We start from the raw sequence: 24,569 nt of genomic DNA on the forward strand, positions 1-24,569 counted from the left end.
GTTGGCCTCCGTTCAGAAATTGGACGGCAGGTATGCTACTGGGGCTGGAGTGAAAACGAAAACAGGGGAGTTTTGTGTCCTGTAGAAGGTACGGTAAGAGATGGTGCCATTTCTTGCAGCTGCGAACTTCACTACTGCCCATTAAAACTGCTACACCAAGAAGAAATGCAGTGATAAACTGGTATTCACTGGACAAATATAGTATACTAGAACTGACATGTGATTACATTTTCACGCAATTTGAGTGCATAGATCCTGAGAAATCAGTACCCAGAACAACAATCTTTGGCAGTAATAACGTCCTTGATATACCTGGGCATGGAGTCAAGCAGAGCTTGGATGGCGTGTACAGGTACAGCTGCCCATGCAGCTTCAACACGATACCACAGTTCATCAAGAATAGTGACTGGCGTCTTGTGACGTCTGTTGCTCGGCCCCCATTGGCGTCAGTTGGTGAGAGATCTGGAGAATGTTCTGGCCAGGGCAGCAGACCAACATTTTCTGTATCCAGAAAGGCCCGTACAGGACCTGCAACATGCGGTCGTGCATTATTTCGCTGAAATGTAGGGTTTCGCAGGGATCGAAGAAGGGGTAGAGCCACGCTTCGTAAAACATCTGAAATGTAACGTCCACTGTTCAAAGTGCCGTCAATGCGAACAAGAGGTGACCGAGACGTTTAACCAATGGCACCCCATAACATCACGCCGGGTGATACGCCCGAATGGCGATGACGAATACACAATTCCAACGTGCGTTCGCCACAATGCCGCGAAACACGGATGCGACCATGATGACGCTGTAAAAAGAAATTGATTCATCCGAAAAATGACGTTCTGCCATTCGTGCACCCAGATTCATCGTTGAGTACACCATCGCAGGCGCTCCTGACTGTGATGCAGCGTCAAGGGTAACCGCAACCATGGTATCCGAGCTGATAGCCCATGCTTCTGCAAACGTCTTCGAACTGTTGGTGCAGATGGTTGTTGTCTTGCAAACGTTCCCATCTGTTGACTCAGGGATCGAGATGTGGCTGCACAATACGTTACAGCCAAGCGGATAATATGCCTGACATCTCGACTGCTAGTGGTACAAGGCCGTTGGGATCCAGCACGGGGTTCCGTATTACCCTCCTGAACCCACTAATTCCATATTCTGCTAACAGTACTTGGATCTCGACCAACGCGAGCAGCAATGTCGCTATACGATAAACCGCAATCGCTATAGGCTACAATCCGATCTCTCTCAAAGTCGGAAATGTGATGGTAAGCATTTCTCCTCCTTACACGAGGCATCACAACGTTTCACCAGGCAACGCCGGTCAGCTTCTGTTTGTATGTGAGAAATGGGTTGGAAACTTTCCTCATGTCAGCACGTTGTAGTTGTCACCACCGGCGCCAACCTTGTATCAATCCTCTGAAAAGCTAATCATTTGCATATCGGAGCATCTTCCTGTCGGTTAAATCTCGCGTCTGTAGCACGTCATCTTCGTGGTGTAGCAATTTTAATGGACAGTAGTGTAGTAAAGGAGTTCTGGTTGCGAGAGGACAAGTTACTCTCTCACCTGTTTTTCATAAAGATTTTGTTACAACGTTACGCAACTTGAGCGAGACTTTAGAAAGTTAATAATGGTCTGAGCAGGCATTGATGGAGCCTGGTACGGCACTAAAAGCATGGGGTACGTTTATGGTTCTTAGTTCGTAGACACGGCATGCTGGAAGTAGAAAGCCAGTGACAGCGACCCCATCCCTCAGTAACTCTTGCCACACAGGCACACTGCCGCACAGGGCAAACAGAGCACCCCCTAGTCAAGACCGGTCTCCAGCAGGACAATGCCACTATACCTACATTGGCTCCAGCCGAAGGCTGGGCTGGGGGCGACCAACTGAAAGGACACATCTACACAGTGGAGACGTAAACCAGGCACTGTGAGCAGCACCACGCGTAGTAGAAATTCACAAGTATTAGTATTCACGATACTGCAAATAAGCCTGTGGCCCACTTCCATCGGTGGCCTCAGTCGTATAAGATACTCTGGCGTTTGGGAAACGTTTAGAGATGGAATATTTATGACACCTCTGAGCTAGGACTAACATGCTTCAAGGCGCAGACAATTTAGATAAAATTATATCTGTTCGCTTGTTGCTGTGGGAAGCGACGCGTCTTTGGAGAAAAACATCTTCTCCCACTGCGAAAATTTTAAAAGGCCAACAACTGGCGGTTTCTTTCTTTTTTTCAGAGACGCAGGTTTCTTAAATCTTACGCTGTTTCGACATGAGTTTGTGCTGTCTTGTAAGAGGGGAGATTTGGCGCCTCTAAAGCCCTGTGACTGGCTGAAGACGGACAGAAGGTGGTATCGTTTGTTCACTTTATGGAAAAAAACTGAATTTTTGAATTTTTTTATCCGAGGAGGTGCGAGGCATTCGGGTTCTGGACTTCGGTCTGGAAGCAGGTTCTGGTCGAAACTTTGGCATGTGTAGTTGGTACTTGGAATCGGTCCTAAGTGTCCTAAGAGTGACTCAACTTGCGAGAAGTTGGGGAGCCGGTGGTGAAGTTTTCACTGTGCCGACGGTGTGACTTCAGTCGTCTAGGAGTACTCGTTTTCCGCGGGCACACTTATTCGATCTGGTTCACCAGTCTCGACGTTCGGCATCCTTGGGCGCTCTGCCGTATACGTGAGCCGACTTGGCCCTTAGTACGACCAGCGAACGGGTGTATAACACACTGAAATCTTCCGTGATTTCAGGGCTCTAGTAAGGAGTAAATTTCGGTCCGTCTGCCTGATCGCTAGATCGTGGGATTTTTCATTTCGTGGCGCGATCGACTCATAGGTGCCGCCTTACGACTCGCCACCGCCGCACACGACTCTCCAGATGGGAGCTAAATCGCTGCACTAAGCAAACAGGTAACGTACTGCTGCTCAGGCCTTGTCAGCGTGTACAGATCACAATCGACGGCTGAAAGTCTCTGCCCAGGTAACGGAAGTAACGTAGGGGAGCCCTTATTGAGGAGGATAAAACTGAACTCATCGATAATCTCAAGGATCCCGTCATCAAACCTATCATTATCGGCGCAGCCCCATAGACTGTTGTGGCATTAAAGTCTCCACAAAAAAGGAATGGAGTTCCAACTGCCGAAACAGTGCATATCACTATTCAAGGGTGTAAGACGTCCATGATTAAGGAATTTGTTGCTAGCGCACCCGAGCAGATGTAATTTCGATGGATTGCTCGCGCGCTGCCTGCGATATGCAAGCTGTAAGAGAATCTCAGACCAGAGAGCAGTGTTGTCAGCAGTAGGAACTGTGTAGCAGTGGGAGTAAGTAGTTGCTAGCAGTCTGGTGCATCGTGTTGCCTGGGCCGGTCGTGGTGGAGTGATGGCGGAGTCTGAGCGTTGTAGTATAAGGTAAAAGCAGCCTCGCACATATGTAGTATTGTTATATCAAGTCCCATGTAAATGTTTTGAAAAATCTCTTAATAATAATCTTTCTCATAAAAAGTAACTTTCGACAATAATTCATTTCAATTTAAACAATTTATTAATTTCTCCAATCCTTGGTCATACCGATTATTGCAAAGAAAAATCAGTTGCTGATTTATATATGACAAATCTATCGGCCAGCGTTGCACTCTGCTGTGCCAGAATAATTTCTTATGGGAGGAGATATATATGCGTTATCCAGCGACCCTATTGAGGTAAGAATTTTTAATTTTTTCATAATGATCTTTCAGGGCCTTGATGCAGCACTGCTGACGTCCAAGATTTACCAGTTTAAATTCACAGTCAATTATTTAAAGGTTATTTAAGTGAGTCGCAATTTAATTGAGATGTTAGTCACATTGTATTATTGGTAGGTTACGGAATTGATCTGTTGGGCAATTACACTGAATGAAATAAATAATTATATTGTTTTTACTGTTGGGAGGTTACGGAAACTATTTTGTGGGGAGGTTACACTAAATGTGAATATTATTTATATTGTTTTATTGTGGAGAGGTTACAAGGGGAGTATAAGACCATGGCCGGCTGTAAAGAGCGACGATGGTTAGGCGACTGACGGGAGTAGAGCGCCCGGCTGCTATCGCTTGAAAGCTATCGATAGCAACGTGGGATATCCGTACCAGGGTGTGATACAGTCCATTATTAATGACGACGGCGATACCTCCTCGATTATCTTCTCTGTCTTGGTGATACACCTGGTATCCTCGAAAGCAGACAACAGAACGTGGTTGAAACCACGTCTCTGACATGGCAGCCACTGCTATCTCACAAGTCCCAAGTTCGTATTCAAGGAATCCTTTATTGCCAATCGCAGATAGTGCATTCCACTGGAGAATCGTGAAGTCCGCCACAGCTACTAGGCGTAAACAGTTTCGTTAATAGTTGTCGTTGAGGATTTATCTGTAAATGTGCAAATGGCTGTGTCTTCACGTCTTTCAAGAGGTATATGATAAACAAGATAAGCTTTTCGATGACAAATGCGTTATTATTACAAAGTGACTGCGGTTGTTGACTGTACTGTGGAGGATATGTGTTGGGTGATAGCGAGGATTGGGGGAGATGTCGAGAGACAGAATATTCGGGACGAATGTCTGAGAATCCCGTCGCCAGACTAGAGATGGCACCCGATCTGTCTGCCGACTGGAAGTCATGTTGACGAAGCGAAAACCCTGAGGGAGAGAGCTTAACTGGGGCTACACTGGCGGTGGCGTTAGTAACGCAGAAGAATGTCGTGAAACAATCATCGGTTCCGGAGAATGCCCCTGGAAGTAGAGGCAGGGAATCCAGGGGATTTTGGGGACTAGGAGATTGGTGGAGAGGAGCGGAGAATGAGAGCAGCGGGCTACCAATTAACCTTCCCGAAGAGACGTAGACTTTCACACATTGCAGCTCTTGTTGACGGAAAAGGCTCCGCGTAAATGGTCGGTCACTGGGTGCGCACCAGAACACTTTAAACACGTCGGAAACGGCGCCGTACATGAATCCACTGGGTGAGGACCACCACACTTGCTGCAACGAGTATGACTTCTTATTGGCTTGCCCGTTGATGAAAACGCCAGCAATTTACACATTGGATGACTGCAGCGACGCTCGGTTCCACTGAGCAATTCGTCACCACAGTACACACATGTGAGGGCAGAGGCAAAATAGGGATTACTTACTATCAAAGCGTTGGCAGTCGCAGCAGTTTTCAGTTCTATCCTGACTCTGTTTCTGCCTGACGGTTTAATATCAACAATGTCGCACTTGGGATGAGATTTGTAGGAAAACAAAACCTTCCCTACCGACATAGGGCGGAGTTTACCAACGTTCTTATCTAATTCTCCACAAAGATAATAGAGGGGCCTGCATCTGATCGACTGTACCGATTGTTGACACTTGGCCGTAAGACCGCAGCATTGGTAGTCAAAGGTTGACTCTGGGAGCATTCTGAGTTTGGCTACACTGTACCATTACTGAAAGGGGGATCCCAACCCGGCGAATCACACATAGCACAGTCTCGGACAGGTGAGTCGACACACAGCCGTTTACTAAGGGAACCGTTTTCCCACTGCTGACTTGGAGGTGCATTCGCTTCAAATGTGAAACTCGAAGGGTCGGAGGGATGGATAATTTGCTGACTAACCTGGTGCAGCTGTTGCTGTTGGTGGTGATATTGCTGGAGTTGCTCTTGTAGAAACTCCAACAGCTGGAACTGCTGCTGCTGGGTCATTTGTTGCTACCGAAACTGCATTGGTGATGATGGTAATTTAGAAGCTGCTGTTCTGGTTGATGTTGTAGTTCCTTTTTTTGTTGTTGATGTTGGAGGAGCTGTGTATCCGGGAGTGGTAATTCACCCTGCTGTATGTCATCATGGTTGTCGGGCATTGACAGCAACGAAACGTGTGTCGGTGCGTGCTAATGGCCGATTTCGAGTGCCGACTGTATGACCTGACCCGTATCAGGCGGATCGGCCATTTTACGGTGAACTAAATAGCACTACCACCGCGAACGTGTGACGAAGGAAACGTACAGTCTGTCGCACGCCTCACTATACGCGAACGATTCTCCTCGGAAACCAACGTTATAAGGAGGAGAGCTAAGAGTACGGAGCAACACACTCATGCGCGAAACGTAAACAAAACACAGCAGCGCGGAGCGCAGTAGCAAGAACGTTCGAACGCCGCGAAAGGCGGAAGCGAGCTCCGGAATATGTTACTATTGATCATAATAACGCCTCTGACTCACAGGATATAATTAGTTTCGTAAGATTAACTACTACGAAAGCTAATCCCCGTCACAATCAAATATACTATGAGCAAGAGAATAAGATGGATAGAAATCAACTTGAAGCGACAAACTGAAAACTTCCACTGTATGAACTGACATAACACGGTTCTCTAAGCAACTTAAAAAAGAAAAAGCTCCGCTCGAACAGGTTGTTGTTGTTGTGGTCTTCAGTCCTGAGATTGATTTGATGCAGCTCTCCATGCTACACTATCCTGTGCAAGCTTCTTCATCTCCCAGAACCCGCTGCAACCCACATCCGTCTGAATCTGCTTAGTGTAGTCATCTCTTGGTCTCCCTCTACGATTTTTACCCTCTACGCTGCCCTCCAATACTAAATTGGTGATCCCTTGATGCCTCAGAACATGTCCTACCAACCGATCCCTTCTTCTGGTCAAGTCGTGCCACAAACTTCTCTCCTCCCCAATCCTATTCAATACTTCCTCATTAGTTATGTGATCTACCCATCTAATCTTCAGCATTCTTCTGTAGCACCACGTTTCGAAAGCTTCTTGTCCAAACTATTTATCGCCCATGTTTCACTTCCATACATGGCTCCACCCCATACAAATACTTTCAGAAATGACTTCCTGACACTAAATCTATACTCGATGTTAACAAATTTCTCTTCTTCAGAATTGCTTTCCTTGCGCCATTCTACATTTTATATTCTCTCTACTTCGACCATCATCAGTTATTTTGCTCCCCAAATAGCAAAACTCCTTTACTACTTTAAGTGTCTCATTTCCTAATCTAATTCCCTGAGCATCACCCGACTTAATTCGACTACATTCCATTATTCTCGTTTTGCTTTTGTTGATGTTCATCTTATATCTTCCTTTCAAGACACTATCCATTCCGTTCAACTGCTCCTCCAAGTCCTTTGCTGTCTCTGACAGAATTACGATGTCATCGGCGAAACGCAAAGTTTTTATTTCTTCTCCATGGATTTTAATACCTACTTCGAATTTTTCTTTTGTTTCCTTTACTGCTTGGTCAATATACATATTGAATAACATCGGGGATAGACTACAACCCTGTCTCACTCCCTTCCCAACCACTGCTTCCCTTTCATGTCCCTCGACTCTTATAACTGCCATCTGCTTTCTGTACAAATTGTAAATAGCCTTTCGATCCCTATATTTTACCCCTGCCACCTTCAGAATTTGAAAGAGAGTATTCCAGTCAACATTGTCAAAAGCTTTCTCTAAGTCTACAAATGGTAGAAACGTAGGTTTGCCCTTCCTTAATCTAGCTTCTAAGATAAGTCGTGGGGTCAGTATTGCCTGACATGTTCCAACATTTCTACGGAATCCAAACTGATCTTCCCGGAGGTCGGCTTCTACTAGTTTTTCCATTCGTCTATAAAGAATTCGTGTTAGTATTTTGCGTCTGTGACTTATGAAACTGATAGTTCGGTAGTTTTCACATCTGTCAACACCTGCTTTCTTTGGGATTGGAATTATTATATTCTTCTTGAAGTCTGAGGGTATTTCGCCTGTCTCATACATCTTGCTCACCAGATGGTAGAGTTTTGTCAGGACTGGCTCTCCCAAGGCCGTCAGTAGTTCCAGTGGAATGTTGTCTACTTCCGTGGCCTTGTTTCGACTCAGGTCTTTCAGTGCTCTGTCCAACTCTTCACGTAGTATCGTATCTCCCATTTCGTCTTCATCTACACTCCTGGAAATGGAAAAAAGAACACATTGACACCGGTGTGTCAGACCCACCATACTTGCTCCGGACACTGCGAGAGGGCTGAACAAGCAATAATCACACGCACGGCACAGCGGACACACCAGGAACCGCGGTGTTGGCCGTCGAATGGCGCTAGCTGCGCAGCATTTGTGCACCGCCGCCGTCAGCAGCCTGCATTGCTGCGAAAGATGGATATACACTGTACTAGTGCCGTCATTGTGCATGCTCTGTTGCCTGTGGTTCTGTCAGTGTGATCATGTGATGTATCTGACCCCAGGAATGTGTCAATAAAGTTTCCCCTTCCTGGGACAATGAATTCACGGTGTTCTTATTTCAATTTCCAGGAGTGTACATCCTCTTCCATTTCCATAATATTGTCCTCAAGTACATCGCCCTTGTATAGACGCTCTATATACTCCTTCTACCTTTCTGTTTTCCCTTCTTTGCTTAGAACTGGGTTTCCATCTGAGCTCTTGATGTTCATACAAGTGGTTCTCTTATCTCCAAAGGTCTCTTTAATTTTCCTGTAGGCAGTATCTATCTTACCCGTAGTGAGATAAGCCTCTACATCCTTACATTTGTCCTCTAGCCGTCCCTACTTAGCCATTTTGCACTTCCTGTCGATCTCATTTTTGAGACGTCTGTATTCCTTTTTGCCTGCTTGATTTACTGCGTTTTTATATTTTCTTCTTTCATCAATTAAATTCAATTTTTCTTCAGTTACCCAAGGATTTCTACTAGTCCTCATCTTTTTACCTACTTGATCCTCTGCTGCCTTCGCTAGTTCATCCCTAAAAGCTACCCATTCTTCTTCTACTGTATTTCTTTCCCCCATTCCTGTCAATTGCTCCCTTATGCTCTCCCTGAAACTCTGTACAACGTCTGGTTCTTTTAGTTTATCCATGTCCCATCTCCTTAAATTCCCACCTTTTTGCAGTTTTTTCAGTTTTAATCTACAGGTCATAACCAATAGATTGTGGTCAGAGTCCACATGCCACAAGCTATAAAGGCCCAAAGGTAGTGACCGGCCGCCGTATCATCCTGAGTATCCAAGCGTCACTGGAGTGTCAAGAATATGCTACTAACGTATAAGATTAATAAATACGGGCTGTCTGACGCGCTGATTCCACTTAAATGCTTTTAACCTCAGAGTGTCATGTAAACTCATTCACTTAACGTGGAGTTTAAGCAGTTTTACGTAAGATCAAGTATACGTTGAACTTGCAAAGACTTAATTTAATCTTTACCTATCGGTCGTTGCTAGTCAACGATAACGTCTATACGTGGCGTCTTGCTACAACAAAATCATTGGTCAAATCGAATCACGGGTCGTAACTCTTTCTCAAAAACCTTAACGTACCTGAACTAAATGAAATGTCTTTCTTTTAAAAGTAATTATCTTTCATAAAGCTTAAACTATCTTTCCGTTTCCTTAAATCGTTAATATCTTTTCTCTTGTCGCTGATTTATAAATGGAAATTATTATTTCATTTTCTTTGGGGCTTAAGATTTCTGCTCTTTACTTCGACGCATTGCCAACTTTTTTCTTTACCTTTTTGTGTGTTCTCTTTAATACCATTCTATATAGGTAAATTAATCGTCTGCTTTGGTACTGAACTTTATTTTCAAATGTCTTTCCTGTTATAATTCAGGTATAAATGATTCTCGGGGACTCGTTTTCAAAGATTAAAACACAAAATCTCTGTCTTTATTGCCTGTTATTTCGTGTACAGTTGCAAGTCAGCATATTTTGTTACCAGTGCTGGTTAACTACAGAAAACCCCACTAAGCGAAAACGTAATAATAAGAAACACCGAACAAAAACCTGAATTTTACTACCACTTTTAAAGTATGTGAACTTTCAATGGAACACTTAACCACTTCAGGAATTTATTTTCCGTGATTCCACTGATATTTAAATACTTAATGACACATTATTCGTTACAATTTTTCTTATTTTGTCGTTTAGGGAGCTTGGGGAAAGCAACTAAATCGAAATCGAGTATGCAGATCTCCTACTACTTCCGACTAATTCTCAATATAAAATTGTCAACTTAGACACCCATTCCTCTCGCAACAAAAATCACACTTTTAGCTTACTAAAGAGATTTCCAATTCAAGTCACAAAATATACCCCTAACACAAAGTTGCGAACGCGCTATTTGTAAGTGCTTACTTTGTTTCGAAACCGCAATACATTAACGGAACGCAACTGCTCCCTTAGTGCGTGCTGTAATCGACCTCGGAAAATCAGATAACGACTTCACGTGATAACGTCTCTCCGCTTCCACAAACCAACGGAATATCTCCAACTAAATGAGACACGGTACACCTACCAAGGCTTGAGGTTCAAGAAACCCAACGTTCAGCCACAACGTCAGAACGAAGTTAACAGACAGAAGAACAATCTCAGACTTCAATTAATCGTATCCTCAACTGCTACTACCCTCGAAGTCCTAAGTTTCATCACAGATTTATCTCTCGATTTTCCCTCCACACAGTGAGCTAAAACACCACCCTCTAATGACCCTTCGCTGGCCACTAAAAATTATTTATTCCTGATAAGAGCAAAAATAACAGACAGGCAGCGTCGAAACTTTCGGCTAGAAAATTAATTGTAACTACTGTTACCTACTCTTACCAGGTTCCATTTCCTTTCTAGTATTAAATGATTTAAATAAATCTGTCCTTTGGTGTTACCTTTTGATCTGAAAATTGAATTTCATCTTTTCATCAAAAATAAAATATTTTGTCTTGTGGATCTTAATTACTGTCTTTTTGCTCAAAAAGAGTAAACTATTAATTTTCCAGTAATGCGTGACGTCTACGAAGTGCAATTGGGGGCCCTCAAGGTTTAAGTTGTTCTTAGCAGCCAGAGTAAGAAAGAGCTTTTCAAGATCTGCGTCGTAATGTAGCTCTGAAAAATTCTTGACGTTGATATTGAGGAACAAGTCAAGCGGATACGATTCTGAACAACTACGATAGTCTGTGTCGGTATGGCTGGCTCCACAAATTTTCGATTTTCACAAAAGAGAATCTGTTCATTCCAAAAGACCGTGATATTAAACAGGAATCGCGCAGGACGACCTAGTATTCAAAATCCAAAGTCTTCTACTTACTTGCACTTTGTATCGTGCATAATATTCATTTCAAAAATGGGAAAATTTTAACCTTTTAAGATTACAATTGTTATTTCATAAAAACGTTCTTCTCAGTGCTCAACCATTTGAATAGTATATATTCATCTTCTTACAAGAGCGTATACTGACAAAAATTAATGTTTTATTATACCTCGCAGCAATAGTGGCTGTCGTTTCCATTTTAACAATAGTAGTACCGTTCCTTTGAAAATACGTCCTTCCATAGTCAAGTCTACTATCACGAAAAACATCATTAGTAAAGTCACGGAATACACAAGTATGTTAAAAATCACGGCATGCTAACAACCCAACGATGTAATTTACAATGCTGCGCTCTCGCAGGCGAAAGCGATAATTCAGTTTATTAAGTGATACTAAAACGAAATACACGAGGGATTGTTTTGAAATAAGACAAGAACTTCAGCAAGGAAGTATCTATCTTCTGCACTCTTTAATGTTGTGATGGAGAGAAAGAATAGGAGAGTTAAAGACATAGTAAAAGGAAAAGACAAAAAGATGATTTTTGCAAATGATATGGTGATAAAACTTAAATGCACAGTTACAGCTTGATGCGTGGAAGGAAATAAAGAAAAGGCATTGATTAAAAATAAATAAAGATAAGAGTGAAGTAATGGTATTTGGAAGAGAGAAAGGGATCAACGGAAATATTACCTTAAATGGAGAACCCCTCAAAGTGGTAGAAAGTTTCACGTATTTAGGGAGTGAAATATCTAAGGATGGAAGAATAACTAACGAAATTAATAGGAGGTTACAGAAGGGATGCAATTTCTACCAAACAATAAAACACCTGATTTGGATTAATGAAGTTTCAGAAAGAGCAAAAATCTTTATGTATAAGAATTATTACATCCCTATTGTCACCTATGGTGAAGAAACATGGACAATGACAGAAAGGGACTGGAGCAGACTGCAAGCAGGGGAAATGAAATTTCTCAGAGCGGTTAAGGGAAAAACAAGAATGGACAGAGTAAGGAATGTAGATATTAGGAAGGTCCTTAAACAAGAAAGTATGAGAGAAGAAATTGAAAGAAATAGATTAAGATGGTATGGGCATTTAAGAGGATGCATGGGCAGAGACTCACCAAAGACTAAAGATGGATGGGAAAAGACCTAGAGGGCGCCCAAAGAACACGGTGGAAAATGGGAGTTAGAATATCTGTAGAAAGGACAGGTGTGACATGGCAGCAAGTGGAGGAAGAAAAGTGGTGGGAGTACCGAGCCAGATAGAGAGGACTCGTCAGCTCCCAAACCCGGCAGTAGCCGGAGCTGGATTCGGAAATAGATAGATAAGTTGTTAACCACTGGTGTTATGCTGTAGAGGCGAATCCATTACTAGCTGACTTGATTTTACGTTGCTATTTACGTACATCGGGTGACAAATATCTGCGACATTTTAAACACACATGAGTGGCTTCAGCTGCCAGAGACTGCAACCATCTGAGTGTAAGTTGCGTTTGCATAAGAATGTGTGGGTGTCGTCTATTTTGAACGAAGGCCTTGGCCGAAAGCTTATTTGTGACAGTCTTTTTCTTGTTCCTATCTGCGACTCAGTATCTCCGCTATATGGTGAGTGGCAAACTTTTCTTTTTCATAATTTTGTTACACATATAAGAAAGCTTCACAAAACTATAAACAAACTCTCGATTCTTCCAAAAAATAGTCAACTTCGATAATGAGATGAGGTGATAACACCCGGTAATGCGCTTTAAATTTGGCGCATTACACCATCTTCTATTTCTGCGGGTGATTCGATAAGCTGTGACTAATGCTGTTAAGTCCTCGTCGTCGATTTCCTAAAAATGTGATACTTAATCTTATCTTTGTAAAAATATTTTTAAATCTAAAAACGCTTATATAAAATTAGTGCGGGTCTGTAACGTATATAGGGTATTTGGGTGGGTTGTGTTAAGATTTTGGTGGCACTGCTCGACTTGATCTTTAATAGCACTGTAGAGAAGTATGAAGTCGTCAACGTAACGTTTGTAGCAAACAATATTCTGAAGTGTATGGGAAAAAGATCGGAAGAACTGTTATTCAATGTGGCTGACTTGTTTCACCTGAAGATGAGCTTATAAATTCCCGATAACGGTCATGATCGAACAAACAAATCTTTTACAGATGAAATGGTTTATCGTCAACTTCCGCGATGCTCAGTTGCGGATGTCCTGTTAATCAAATTTTATGTAATACTTAAAGCTGGCGAAAATCCTACGTTACCAGAAATTTTGTAGTCTCCTTAGCTTTCGTTAGCATGTTTATGGGGCGTGGAAGTTCTCGTAAAAGGCAGTCTCCGTGTCCATATCGAACTTCCCGATTGCCTAACAACCGCGGTCACTGTGCTAGACGAATGTCTGAGATGAAGACATCGCTTTATGTTTTTTATTTATTTTTTTTTTTCTCAGATTTTCCGCAGAGCCCTCTCCAAGATCTTCGTGTCATAGCTGTCTGCGACGAGGACGCTGACCCTACAATATTGGACCCACAGGTGACCAACGCAGAGGAGTATGAAGAGCGTGACATTCAGGCTTAGAGGCATCAGATCCTACAGGTGTCAAAACCCAGGTCACTTCGAGAACTTTCGCCTTTTCAAATGTTGTCGCAGGTACACTTTTTCCCTTTCAAACAGTCATTTCCCACCTTTGGCAATCAAAATTACTGTGCTAGCGGCGATTTTACCGTTTATAAGTTCTATCACACTTTATTTTCATTTGTCTTATGGGATTAGCTCCAGATATGGTCTGCCATGAACAATGGAATGGCGACATTGCTACTTAAGCCCATAATGGCCAACTAACCAACCATCGTTTACTTCAAGCCCACTGTTCATTGTCAGCGATAGTTCCTTCTCATTTCCGATGGTACTGAGGTAGTAATTGTATCCTTAGTTGCTGAAACACGGTCAGAATGTGTTGCCGGATATATGGGAAAACCGTCCAGGCACGCAACTGACGACCTTAATCGTACCATCAATGTCGTGCTGGAGTGGGGGCTTTGAACGCGATAGACTAGCTACCGCAGATTACAAATCTTTTGATCATTTCGCTTTTTGGATACGATACATATCAATCGTGAGATGGTAAAGACAACAGCGGTTTTGGTTGGTTCATGGAAAAATCAGTGCGTCGGCCTTTGCGTGTTTAGTGGCTTCTACGCAGCAGCACATCCTGTCGCGTGACATCCCACGTCGTCGTACCGTTGATCTCCGTGTCTGACCCACATGAGAACCGTCGAATAGATAATTCGTGTTTCTGTTTCCCCGCTTAGTAACGACATACAAATGCAGATAATTGAATCCAATAGGAGGATGGCGTCGATGTTGAGTCCTCATTTAGTACTAGCCGACCAACGCAGCCAGCATTTTCAATCTAAAGCTGTCTCCTCGGCGTATTAACCTGATGTATAACTCACGCAGGAGGTCGCCTGAAACACTTCGTCATTTAAACAATTTTAAGTGTAACTTAATTCTAGGCACAATTTAAAATACTGCCTGTACTACACTTCTCCATAGTCATGAAAATCTTCCGACATAGCTCAAGTAAATAGTAGGACGTTTATGGGAGTGACTGTGATAGCTGTAGGGCTCTAGTTAGTTAGTTAGTTAGTAGTTAGATAATGATAAACTCAAGAGTACCTTTTATAGCAGAAGTTGAATATCTTACATTATGGGTAAATGTAGAGAAATAGATAAATATAAGAAACGAAAACATGACAATGAAACGAAACAGGATTACAGCTTGGTGCGACTGAATTTCCGTTTGGGCCCAAGCCGAAAGGGAGGAGTTCCTCCGAGGACACACTATCCGCAGAAGACGCTGACGTCAACTGATGCTGTTGGAGCCAGCCTTGAAGAGCGTCCTGGGCTACAGGACTCGCAGCAGGGGGAGCGCACCACTGGAAAGGTAAGACAGCGCTGTGATTACCAGAGACGATAAGGAAGGATGAAACTGCGCGAACAGTTAGGACAGCTAAATTCCAGAACTAAGATTGTGCACATTGAAAGGCCAGCCGTTCTTCTGAATCATAGTTACTGGGAGTGCCTCTCGCTTGGAACACGACCACGTTATTCTAGAAGAGCGTTGTTAGCTGCCATTAACATAAAAGGTTTAAAATGGGATTCACGGAATAATAATTTTATGTCACTGCCACAACAATCTTCTTGTCGCAACATTTTAGTGTAACAAAGCGATCAGACGGTTAGGAAACTTGGATTTTTCTTAGGATTCAATACAATTATAAAAAAAAGTAGTTTTACACCAGTTCTTTATTTGTGAATGTGCGTAATGTTGTACTGAGTATAACATCCACGATATATATATTTTTTTATTACGAGTGGAATATGAACGTATGGAAAATCACGTAACTCAATAATATTCATTTAATTATGTAATTATTTCTTAAAAATATGATAATTATGCAAAACGGAGACAATATTTGTCTCACATTCTTTGTTAAACTAAGTCATTCCTTTCTTTTATTTTGTATCCTTTTGTCGTCTTCTTCTGATGTACGTCGCTGACGCAAGACGCAAATCGATTTGAGGTCTGTTGAATGAAAAACATTTAATGTAAAATTATTGTACTTTTATGTTCATTTGCTGGTAAAAAACAAATTGAGCCAAATGCCTAAAAACTATTTATAATTAATTATTGGAAAATCACCTCCTCTTTTAATTATAATTTTGTATTAATTGTTTTATCATAGCTGCAAGAAACGCAGCCATTGTTAATTGCGATTATATAGCAACTTCGTCTGCACTGCTAGTTGAAAATAGCATGGGTTTGTGTTAAACTAATTTGCAAAACAATTTAATAATTTGTTTTATTGGTGGCATCAATTTAAATGATTAGTTATTTTTTGAGCATAGGAAAATCTTCATTAAAAAAGAAATCCTCTATTTTTTGTTGGCCGCCATCTTAACTTTTATCACAGCTGCAAATTTAAATTACTTGAAACTGCAAACAATAATCCGATGTGTAATACATAAATGTGCACCTGTGGTACTGAACTCTATTTACAAAAGAAAAAAATTAATCGAATCAGACTGCATTTTCTAAGAACAGTGCTGATGGTATTTATTGCTGAACAAGATTTTATTGCAGATGTATGAGGCCAAAATTAAACTACGCACTGTAACGTACCCTCTCTGTTATTGTTTTTGTTTTTTGTTATTGTTGAGATATGAAATTATTGTAGCGGTTTGCTTAGTCAGCCGTACTTCGTAATTTTTCGACATTAAATGGAGCCTGAAACTTGCGTATTAAGTACTTCGCGTGAAGTACGATTTGCGTAATAAACAAAAATTAATTGCGGAGATGCAATCCACAGAATATTAACAGAAAAGCTTTAGAGCAATGCGCACGACTGACTAGACACATTCAGAGGGTCCGTACATTTGCGTACGAGTGGTTACGATCTGATGAGAAACATCTTTCTTAATTTTTTTTGTGTAAAATAATTACGTCGTAACACACTCGGAGACTGCGAACGTACAATCAGGGTAGAGGCACTTACTTTCTATCATTCCCCGTGGCCTGGTAAAAGAATTGCAAATATTTAAATTTAGGAATATTTCTTTTTCAATCTAACTCCTATTTTTACACGAAAAGGAAGATTGCAGGTTCTGAATGTCTCGGCAAAAACACATCGAAATTAATCTTAGCGGCCACCAAATGAAAGTAGTGAGCACAATCACGTACCTCTATTGTTGAGCAGCGCCGTCGTAAAGATCGTCGCCTCCATCTAAAATTCGCCTTCTCGAATTAACAGAATAATTTGTACTCCATTGGTATGGGATTTAGACTTGATCTTGACAGAAATTATGAAATACATGTTTCATCATTTAACATCTTGATTTAACACACACATATACATGAAACTATACTGTACGTCTTTTCGCCAGCACATCACAATAAAAAAGGTAGTTAATACTAGAAGTAATAAAAGAATCTCGAAATTATTCCTTTGTCTCTCAATGATAAAAAAGTTTTAGCGTATTTCTCGGGTATGACAGTCGAACAAATTTTCTTCTTGTATCTTTGAGATTAAATTACAACATTTTTTTTAGTTCCTTTTCATCGCCCCCTTGGGTGAATTGTCCGAAGAAATGTCAATTTTCCGGACAATGAGCCCAAACACTTAACACTTGACTGTTATATACACGTAATGGGACTGCACTGTCAGTGTCTTTCTTCCCATATCTTCATTCTACAAACATGGTTTTGATGCCAGTTCTGACACAAGGCAATGAGGACAAAAACATATACCTTAGGATATACAGAACACACGTAAAACACACAAACGTACATACTATACACACAAAACATTTTACATTGTCTTTACATCGTATTTCACATAAAATCATCACATCTGGACAATTATACACAGAATTGTTACATACTACTTTTTACCTCCTTTCTCTTCTTTCCTTTCTTTTGCATGTCGTACAGTATAAACAAAATTATTTTATTATCTCTTTGTACATTGTATTATACATTTAAAGGTAACGTGGGACGTGAATCATGAGCTGTGGTAGTCAGACTTTATTTAGTGTGTCAGGGAACTGTTTTTCTACATGTCTTGGTACTTTGTTGGGTGTCCATTTAAACGTAGATTTTGCTTTGCATTTAAATTGTCCTCCTATGTTACGCCGTTAGCCAATAATGCGTCAGATGCGCATAACTTCAGACGCAACAATCTGTTTGATAGCGGGCGCTGCGCACCGTTTGGAGCTCAGCAGTTGCGTGGGCCCACCACCGTAAAGCGATGCCGCGCGTCTCGGTCCGTACTTTTCAGTGTCTCGTGCAGTGTTTGCGAAAAACCAACCGCACTTGTTTCAACTTGCCGTACACCTTGGCTGTGGGAAGGGACCACTGGGTGCCTTCTAAGTTTACTGCACAAAAGGTAAGCACTGCACTTCACTATTTGGCTTGCAAGGGCACACTGGCCTATATAGTGCCACTCGTACCGTAGCAGGCTTCCTCGATTCACTATATCTCTTTTACCTCGAAGAAAAGGGATTGTGATATGAAACGTATTTTCACTTGTCTATTTGCGTATAGCTCACAAGCCACTGACACTGAGTAACTCATTGTCACTGGGTAAATATACACTGTCCTGTTCATTATCCAGTTCGTTCAGAAACAAAACTGTAGCTCATGATACCACTAGCTCGTCTCTTATGATTAATGCCCACGTTCGTTATTTTTTCCTGAGTTTCTATACGGAACTATGTCGGCGTACTTTTTGCTCACAACATTTTATTACATAAATTGGTAGGTGATTGTGTTCTCAGAGAGTACGTGCCTCTAATACTACATTTCGCGGTCGCGACAATGCCTGACATCTCATAGAGCATAGGAGAACATGCTTGAGAACAACAGCACTTTCTAAGTTTGTGTCGTACTACTGATGCACTTATGTATTGAAGTGACAACACTAGGACATGAACGCACTATAAGTGATTTTTTAGAAGTTGCCTTCAAATGAGGCAAAATCTGTTCATTTTCTACCCGCGAGGTACTATGTTTGGGGGGGGGGGGGGGTTCCATTTTTTCGTCACCCAAGTTTGTAACAACACATGGTACACACATCATAAACAAACAAATAATAAAAAATAAGAAAATACATACATACATAAATAAATCACTATACTTAAATTGCTAGGTAGTACAAACAACAGATTAATAATGAAGATTGGCTGCTGAGCGCTACTGCCTCTAAAGTCTATGCTTGCGTATATGGTGTTTCTTTGTGTTCTTGTTTGTGTTACGTTTTCCTTCCATCAAATATCTTCTGCACAGATTGGACAAAATGTTATAAACATAGCAAAAAAATAACTGTACTGCATCCCTCTAAAGTCAGCATACATTTTTAATGTTTTCATACTGAAAAAATAGGTTACTAAAATCCTCTGGCGTTACTTAGTGTCACGTAGTGATCAAGGTAATGTTTTATTACGTCATTCGTCAGTCATAGTGACATTAATGGAACTTAGTGACTTTTTTCCGCCGATTGAAGTCTCGCAGTATCTCGCCGAGCGCCACAGGTAAATAATTGTTTGTTTCAACGTTACCTCATCTTTTTTTCGGCTAGTTGGTTTACTGTAACTTACCTTGTACATACTCCTTTATTTTGTTATAAGAGAGGATGTTATGTTTGCCTCACTTAACGTTCACTAATCGTATCTCAACATCGTACTTGCATTCAAACATGTATATAAAGTTGAAAAAAAATTTTCAGTATGACAGTAAGATCACACTAGTTGTTATTCATGAATCCTATCTTTAGGTGCACTTTCCTTAGATTAGGTTACTGTGCGTATGATATATAGTACGCTAAACTTTCATTAACAGCTAGAAACCATTTTTATAATTGCAGCATTAAAAAAAAATAACATCATTTTCCATGCTATACATTTATAGATAAAACCTCGTGATGTGGATACGTCAAAAACACACAATACTTTCTCAGTAACCTTTAGTGTACTTGGGTTACACATTTATCATTTGTACCTTAGGGAGTCCAATATTTTTCTGTAACTTACCCTGTACCTTACTGCTTTGATACACAAATGGCATTTAATAAAAACTTACTTCTATACTGTTCCGAGGTCTGTGCTAATTGTTCGCTCCAGATACCTCCGTATATAAACTTAAATCTAAAATACCATTGTGACCAAACAAAAACATTCCGTCAAAACTTCCAAATACACTTCGTGTTAAACATCGCTAGTCACCAACTGACGCATTTGTCCTAGCTTACCTGTGTCTTGCGTCCACGTTCACTGACAAATGTAAATAATAAAAGTGAAAAGTTCTTATTCACTTAGCTCCATAAGATGTACTTTCTTTATCCTAATCGTGTTCGTTCTCGTTTTTACAGTAACTTATTTTATACGTGTGCATTAATAGGTGTGGCGTGTGATACTTAATTATAGTAGAATTTTCTTAAGTCTCTATGTGCATACACTCCTTTGATCTTGCGATTCTGAGGTTATGCAAGTAAATAACATCCGTCTTGCGGAATATGTACAATTACGTACGGTCCACTATATTTTATTTGCCACTTAGCGTTTTCTTAGCTAACAAGGAAGATTTCACATGAGTTTTGAGTAACACCTTTTCTCTGATTGTAAATCTGGTAACACCATGTAGCTGTTTGTCATAATGCTTGTTTCGGCGTTGGGCGTGTTGTGTGATAGAGATTAATACTTGCCTTATTTTTTCATTAGCTCTACAATCTGTCTAGGAACAGACGGGATAGGATTTTCCCATTCGTTATTCTCTTTCTTATTGCATATCACATCAGACGGTGTAACTGCAGTATCGTATATTGGGAGATTGTTTACCACCTGTTCAATAACGTATAAATATTCAATCCACTTAGATCGCTTGTTGGCTACATACGTCTTCATAAACCTAATCAATTCACGGAATATTCTTTCAATTGTTCATCTTGGTACCTGAGCAATTTACTATCATGACAGTATGGATCGCCCCCACGACTATCTATGGCCAACATTGGGGAGCTTAATGAAGCCATGCTTAGTTTAACGCTTCGCGGTTGACATCTGTTTGTGTTTCGTTTGCGACTTCAATTATATTTACCCCTGACGTGTTGTTCCTTAGCTGAGTATTCCCGTCGTGGTTTTGCGCTGTGTTTAGCGGCATATTGCCACCTAGTGTTTGAGACTGATAGGCTTGCCTGTTAACTGGATATCGCCACTTCCTACTTTGATGATCCCCCGTGTGGTTGCGGCTAAATTCAGGTTGGAAATTATTGTAACTGTTTCCCCACTGGTTCCTATTGCCATTTCTGTTCCAGTTACGTTCTCGGTCATCGGAATAACCAGAAAAATTCCTATCACCGTTTTTTCTTTTTCTATTGTACTGTGGATGGTAGGTCTGGTTGTAGCTGTTGCCGTAATTTCGTCCCTAACTCGGGCCTGGCGTCTGTGCTGTCGGGGCGCGATCGACAAAAGCCGGTCGCGACTCAGCCGCGCACGCTACATTGTTGACGCCGAAATGCGGCTACCGCTGCCACTAGAATTGTTTTGGTGGGCTTCATTTTGCCTGGCATCCTCATTAATTAAATCGATAGAATCAAATACAGATAGGAAGTATTCGAGACTGCTCTCTGGCACTTGTACTAATTTTTCTCGGATACTTAACGGTAATTTTGCCTTCAGGATGCGCAGTACGTCTGTGTGTGTGTGACGGGCTCTTCCCAGAACCGGGTTTTATTTAAGTACTTTTCAAAATACTTCCGGAGTGATCCAAATTTTGGATTTTATTGCTCCGGGTTGAACAAAGCTTTTCTTAATCTCTGTTGTACACCTTGTGACCGATACATAGATAAAAATGCACCTTCAAATTGTTCTAAAGTCTACAAGTTTTCCGACATTTCCATTGCCCATAGGGCACCATCGCCTTGTATATATCAAGTTACATACTGTATTTTTTGCTTTTCAGACCAGGTCTTAGGCAACACATTCTTAAATGATTTTATAAAAATTACCGGGTGGACGGATTTTTTTTTTCTGGGATAAACACTTGGAACTGCCTGTGTCCTATAAGGCTTTCCTCTAACAGAACAGACGACAAAGTTGGTTCGGTTGTCTGGTGTCTCTCTCGTTCGTCGCGGTAATGTCGGTTACCGTTACGACCTTGATTAGGTGAAAACAGGGGTACATCGAGATAAAGATAATTGTTTGCCGCATCGTCACTCTTACCTGTGCGTCTGCCATCAAATTCCTCTTCTGGCTGTTGGTCTTTCTAGTTCTGTGAAGGGTGTTTACTCGTTAGCTGCTCGTGTTTTTTTTCCAGTCAGGTAAGTCCTGTGTCAGAGTCTTTTGTAACTGAGCTACGTCAGTTTGTAGTTTAGTTGCGGACGTGTTCTGGCTGGTGTACACCTGTTCTACAGAATGAGTTATTGCTTTTTTAGTTCTATCTCTATAAAGTATGGTTGATATGTTTGTCTTTTTCCTCTAAAAATTAGTCAAACTGCTATTTTTGTTGTTTAGTCATGTCATCAACTTCGTCTACAGCATCCTGCATTTTGACACTAAGCTCGGTCTGCTGTAAACTCATAGCTTCAAAATATTCGATTAAGGTACGGATCTGTTCTGGCATATCCTTGACTGTGGACTTGTCAATGTCTTGGCTCATGTAATTTAAATCTTCGCGTACTACCTCTATGACTCCATCCGCTACCTCTCTCCTTAACTGGGTCAGTGGAGTCGTCAGGTTGCTTTGCATGTCGGTCAGGTTCTTCACGTCATTTTCTATTTTTTTTCCATTTGTCTCGTAATATTTTCTACACGCGTATTTACAGTACCTATTTGTGCTGCAACATTATCTATCTGTTTGGTAACATTTTCTGTGTGAGCGTGCATTTGTGCTGTAGCATTTGTGTTAACAGTGCCTATCTCAGCTGTGACCTGAGCTGCAAACTGTGACATTAAATTCGTCTGCATCTCTCTAAACATGCGCATGAGGTCTGGTTCTACTGGGTCTTGTTTATTGTCAGTATTCGTGTCTGTGTCTGTAGTCGACATGTTGTTGCCCGTCGCTTGCGACTGTGCAGTGCCGGTCGCTGCGACTGTGTTTTCAGTATTCACAGTACTTTCTGCCTCAAGGTTAGGTACAGGTTGGACTATGGTTTCCTCATCTGACGAACTATCCTTCGTTTTGGTTTGAGATCTGAGTTTCACCATGCCGATTCAACTCAGAACAGCGTGCAGCCGAACTTCACTATCACTGCAGCTCGTATTACACGTAAATAAATCACAGATGGTTTAGCGATCGTCCGTGGAAATTCACGTAGTAAAATATGTCTGGCAAAACAGAAGACTGATAAATAACTCTTTTCTTTTTCGCGCGCAAGTAATAAATTTTTTCCGCCATCTTGTGATGCATTTACATATAATAGCAAATGAACTATTGCAATTTTTACGTACAAAAATGGACAAGAATTTGGAAAAAAGGAACTGATGCGTTCTACGCAGTGGGTGTCGAAAAAATGAAAAAAAAATCCCATATTTACTTTTAACTAAAGCGTAGTAGTGCTGATGCTCTTACCTTACGTGTTCTTTTCGGAGGGTTGTGTGGTCAGAAGAATTAACATTAAATGGTCCAACACTTTTCTCTCAAAAATTGGTAATTTCTATGGGTTTTTTCGCTTTTTTGGTACGCAGCTCGCATAACATGCAACAGAAACAATGAGTTGTAATAGCAATTATGCATGGCAAAAATGGCTTAAATATTTCAACTAAAATTTCTACTGATTTTTACCGAAATAATCGCCATGGCACTCGGTCGCCACTGTAACGTACCCTCTCTCTGTTATTGTTTTGGTTTTTTTGTTATTGTTGCGATATGAAATTATTGTAGCGGTTTTCTTAGTTAGCCGTACTTTGGAATTTTTTGAGATTAAATGGAGCATGAAACTTGCGTAATAAATACTGCGCGTGAAGTACGATTTGCGGCATAAACAAAAATTAATTGCGGACATGCAATCCACAGAATATTAACAGAAAAGCTTTAGAACAATGCGCAAGACTGACTAAACATATTCAGAGGGTACGTACCGTCATGCTAAAAAGTATCCGAACGACCTGAATTCCATTTCGCCTGATTCGCATTCAACCCACATAACGCAGCTGTCTAGCAAGTCCTCTATCCGCTCCTTGGTACAGTCGTTTGACTATATAAAATGGTTCCAACAAGTTACCACTAGAAAACACTACTCTGTATCGCAGTAACTCAAGATGTAAAGTAATACTACGGTATTACAAATATCAGGGAACACCTTATCACAGGTAAGACTGTCCTTAAGGCTTGTAAGCTCACATTTATTACAATAAATGACATACCTGAAATGTTACCACTCTCATTATTACGTCAGATAGGTAATGCACGTAGTTAAGTTCGTCGTATTCATGATTTCGTCTTCAAATTAAAATACAGTACTTATGACATAACACAAAATAACATTAAAAATTTTTATTATTCGCGAGCAGCTAGTTGAGAATATGTATGAACTTCAAATGACACGACGAACCGTCTCGCTCTGCATATGGATTCAAACCCAGGTCATGCAGACTAAGCAAATGTTTCGTGAGTGACGGAAACTAACAGTCATTCCCGATTTGACATACACACAGTGATATACCTCGATTTTAGACAGTATCAGTTAGCAAATATCAACTTTAAATTACATAACGGAAACATATTTAACGGACGCGAATTCCTCCCCAGCACCTATTGTCCCTGTCAACGAACTACGAGAGATGTTAAATATTGCTTCTTAAGTAGTAACTTATTTGAAATTCCGTGAGGTAAGGCTTTGTGTTGGACAGCGATTCGAACCCAGAACCTAATCGGATTGTTATCGAAGGACAATCAACTGTGATATATCGCATTTTCTCGGCAGTAGCTAGACGTTTTAACT

Source organism: Schistocerca gregaria, chromosome 2 (genome assembly GCF_023897955.1).
Source record: "Schistocerca gregaria isolate iqSchGreg1 chromosome 2, iqSchGreg1.2, whole genome shotgun sequence".
In the NCBI taxonomy this organism is placed as follows: Eukaryota; Metazoa; Arthropoda; class Insecta; order Orthoptera; family Acrididae; genus Schistocerca; species Schistocerca gregaria.